General features: G+C 50.6%; 1 pseudogene; it reads right to left on the reverse strand.

The window, feature by feature from the left end:
- Window positions 1-533: 533 nt before the first annotated feature.
- On the reverse strand, window positions 534-4,135 carry LOC103916598 (annotated as a pseudogene).
- Between the last annotated feature and the right edge of the window lie 270 nt (window positions 4,136-4,405).

The raw sequence follows: 4,405 nt of genomic DNA on the forward strand, positions 1-4,405 counted from the left end.
GAGAAGCATGACATTGGCATCCTTCAGGGGGAGCTGACTGGCAGGGAGCCTGCTGTGGGCTGTCTTGCTCTCAAGACTGTGTTGCTGCTGCAGGTGAATGGCAGGTTTTCCAGGTGGCAGGATGGCATCACCTCCTTCCCTTTTATGGTCCCTCCTGGGATCCCCGTTGATCTAAGGGGAGATGCTTCTACCTCAGGGTACATCCCCAAGGGAGGACAAGGAAGATGCTCTCTGGTGTCCTGTTCTGTCCGGATGATGGTGAGGCTTTGCTTCACATAGCTCTGCAAGAAGAGGGAGAGGTTTTCTAGGAAAGACTCCAGCTTTCCCTTGGGCCATTTTTTCCTACATTCATATAGCTTCTCTAGACCCTCCCTGAAATTCTCCTTGGAGCAAATTTTCTAGAACATGCTCTCTAAAATATCACCTGCTTTGTCCTTTGCAACCCTGTGAGCTGCCCAGGGGACCTCCTCCCCTGCTCCGACAGCTGTTCCGTTTGCCCCCTGCTTGGCAGTAGGACTGGCTGTCTTTCGGGGCTAAGCTTCCACCTCAGAGCCAGCAGTGTCCTCAGTCAGGGTGAGGTGGTCCAGGATCCTCACTCCTTTCAGCTTGTACAAGTTGTGCAGCAGAGTTTTCAGGGTCCACAGCAGGAGTTCGTTTGTGCACTGCCTGTTTTTCCTTTGAGAGGGCCTTCATAAGCCTGTGGGCATCCAGCAGGATTTCATCCAGGTTGATGGTGCTGATGGTGCCTGGGAGAAGCCATGTGGTCCTCCACAGGCACTTGGCCAGCAGGTCGGAAAACTTATCTGGGCTGCCCTCAGCAGTCAGGCTGCCTTGGAGCAGCTTCAGCAAGGCACAAAAAATCCTTGTCTGGTCAGATTTTTCCAACAGCCTTTTCATGAGGACATTAATGGACTGTGTGAATTTCTGATCTTCCTCTAGGTCTCCGTCCAGGAAGTCTAGCATTAAGGTAAAGAGATTGTTCATTACATCCTTAAGCACTTCCACTGAGGCCTCCTGAGCCAGTTTCTTCTCCTGGAAGACACAGTTACAGGCCTGGATGACACAGTTACATCGCAGAATGATTTGTTCCTTCCCCCATTTCTTATCTGCTTCCTTTTGCTGGTTGATAAACTTGAGTGATTGAAAGCTGGCTACAAGGAACTCATTAATGTGCCCAGATATGGCTTCTACTTTATTCTGTCTCAGGATCTCCTCAATTTCTTACATTGCCTGGATGCTGGTGTCACTGCTAATGCAACAAATAAGGGAATTAATGGTGGAGGTGATGTTATGACATGTGTCATCAGTGTCTGAGGAGACAGGCTGGGTTTGGAATTCAGGGATCGTTTCTAACTGAATGATATCCTTCAGTCTAAAGAAATCGTATTTTCTGGAGACCAGCCCGCTTGCTTGCTCATCTCCACATGGAGGTAGTGTCTGGGGAGCCACATCTACCATATTGAAATTTCCTCCTTGAGAGCAGGTGGGCTCTAGCTTTGAGGGTGCATCTCCTGCATGCTGACAGGTGAATTCAGATCTTGTGTTTGAATCATGCTGAGGTTTCTCACTGAAATGCTTTGCTGAAGAAACTCTTGACCTGCCAGGTTCCTGTTTTGCAATTTGTCCCAGCATCCTCATGTGTTCTTCAGGAAGACCCCAAACCATTTTGAACAGGGCTTCCCCATGAGTTTTGCAAGCTGTGACCATAATGTTTAGAGCAGCACTATGAACAGCACTGTCTTGGTCTCCAGGGAAAGCAGCTATCCTCTTCAAGGCTTTGCTAGGGCTTGGCTCACATACATCCAGGCTGTACTTTTCAAGGAGATAACCCATCTCCACCAGGCAGCCTTCCTGCTGCTTAGTGTTATTGAACTTGATGCCTTCCATGAGGAAGCCAAACACTTTCTTAGCTGGATACACGAGGCACATTCTCTTCAGGACAGCATGCACCGATTTAAGAACAGTTTGCTTTGGCTCCCCCATCTTCAGGAACAGGTATGGAAGGAAGGAAAAGGCCTCATTGTCCATCAGCTGGTACTTTTCTTGGATCAGCAAGGTTAGCAGCAGATTGAAGTAATCTAGGCTCTTGATAAGCACCCATGTGTTGGAGTCAAAGAAACGCAGGGTGAGCCATTTCAGGATCAGGTCCAGGCAGCTGATAACTCCTTCCTTCTCTATCTCTAAGTGCCTGGCCATGATGGCCAAGGCTTTGATGTGGTGCGGGAAGCTGGAGTGGAACATTTCCACCTGGAAGGTGCTGGACACACAGCTGCTCATCTGAGCTTTCAGCTGCTTGACGATGTACCTATCGCTGGGAGCAGTAAAGTTCCACCGCAGCACTTTGCTGCCTTTCTCATCCCTCATTCTCTGCTCTTTCCCCTAGGGGACAATGATGAAGATAGGTCCCAGTTTGCTGACCCCATCCTTCAGAGTGGAATTCATTTGTGCTTTTCCCTTGGCTGCACCTCTGTCTTTCAGGACTGCTTCTCCTGACAGGGTCCTTGGGACCCTGCTTCTCCTCTCCACTGGTTTCGGTGCTGGCTTTTTAGCTGATGCTTCTGAAGACAAGGCTGTTGCTGCAGGTGGTGTGGTTAGAACAGAGGGGAAAGTGGTCATGGTGGTGACTCTAGGGTGTCTGGAAAGTGACTTAGCAGAAGCAGTAGACTGGGCTGATGGACTGTCATTGGCATTCTCTAGTATCACAAGTATGTGGTCCTTTGCAGCTGCCTTCAGCTCACTGGTGGCTTCGGTCATCTTCTCAAAGCCAAGGTGCATTATGAAGAAAGGCAGGGCTGCCTGCAAGGCTGTCTGCATGTCCCTTTTGCTGTCCTGCAGGGAAGAGTAGAGGTGAGGCACACACCGAAGCAGGTCTGAGGGAGCTGACTTGAGGGTTGGCAGCTGTTCGGCCAGACACTGCACCAGCTCTCGCTTCTGGAAAGGCATTTCTTCACCTAGATCTTCTGAAATGTCCTGCCCATCCAGCCACTCCAATATGTTGATCTGTGCAGCCCAGGCATTCACGGCAGCCAGGGAGGCAGCTCTCATGCTGCTCTTGCTTTCCCTAAACAGCAATAAGGGGAAAGCCCAAGTCCTTCATGTGCTATTTGACATTGGAACCCATGGCTGTGGACAGTTGCTGGAGGACACTCAGGGCCGTCTGTACCAGGGTGGGGTTCGGGTTACAGAGACAAGCCCTCAGGGCTCCTAGGAGCTCTCTTATGTTTGGTTGGATGAATCTGGCATGCTGAAGGATCCCTGCAACCTCTTCCAGGCCCTCCCTGTGGATGGTTCAGTTCTTCTACTGCAGCTTTAACACCAGCTCTGCTGTGATCCTGTCATCAATGTCTATGGCTTCAGTCCTTCTTTGATCCCCTGGGTCCTCCTGGGCCTTATCACCCAGGCATGGCTTGGGGCTGGCACGACTGGAAATTGGTGGGACCTGTCCATGCAGCTTCTCCAGCTCAGCATCTATCTGGGGAAGAAGGGGTAGCTCTTCACTCTCCATCAGTGCTCTCAGTGAGTCTCCCATGTACAGGTAAAAAACCCCCAGCAAGGTGATCGCTGATCTCTGCACACCTGAGTGAACAGCAGCAAGAGCCATCTTCAGGGTATTGACCAGTGCCTTGGCATCCATCCCAGCAAAGCCAAACTCCAGAATTGCATTTGACAGCCAGTCCAAGATCTTGGAATGGATCCTGGAATTATTCTGTGAGAAGGCCAACAACATAGCTGTCTTTGCCGTCCAAGGCAATGAACGTGCCTCTGCTATAGCTGTCAGGGCTCCTTGAGCATTGTTGCTGCATAACACATCTCCCACCATTTCCACCACACTTTCCAGGACAATTTGAGGAGATATTCTGGAGAAGTTCCCTTTCTGGGCTAGCAAGGTGCTGGTGTGAAGTTTCTTCTGCATCACCTGGAGCTTTGTTTCTTTGTGTCCCTGTGACAGCAGACTCACCAGGGCTTGGCATGGTATCTCACTTTTCTTCATCTCCCTGACAGTCTTCTGAAGGGTATCCATGCTGGAAATCCTCTTTTTCCAATCGTTGCTTTCCAAATGCTCTACACAGGTTTCAGGGAGAACAGCCGCTGCCTTTTCCCCACACTCCTCTGCTGAGAGCTCCGGTTCAAACATGTTGCTTGAGCCCAGTCTTGCTGTTGGCCTCTATCCTTCCAGGGATGGTGAGGTTTTCTTCCAAGGACCCTAAACCAGGAGCAAGAGAGTATAACTGGGTGTCCCTGCCACTAGGCCATGCCAAGGGGATGGAGATGTTAGGGCAGCAACTTTAGGCCCCTCCTGACAGGGTGTATGGAGCCCATGGAACATTCCCAGAGAGCACTTGCCATTGTGAGGTTGGTGTGACCCCAGCTCTGCCGGGAGAACAGCCCATGAGGAGCCACACCA

The sequence above is a fragment of the Pygoscelis adeliae genome, unplaced genomic scaffold (genome assembly GCF_000699105.1).
Source record: "Pygoscelis adeliae isolate BGI_AS28 unplaced genomic scaffold, ASM69910v1 Scaffold245, whole genome shotgun sequence".
Classification (NCBI taxonomy): domain Eukaryota; kingdom Metazoa; phylum Chordata; class Aves; order Sphenisciformes; family Spheniscidae; genus Pygoscelis; species Pygoscelis adeliae.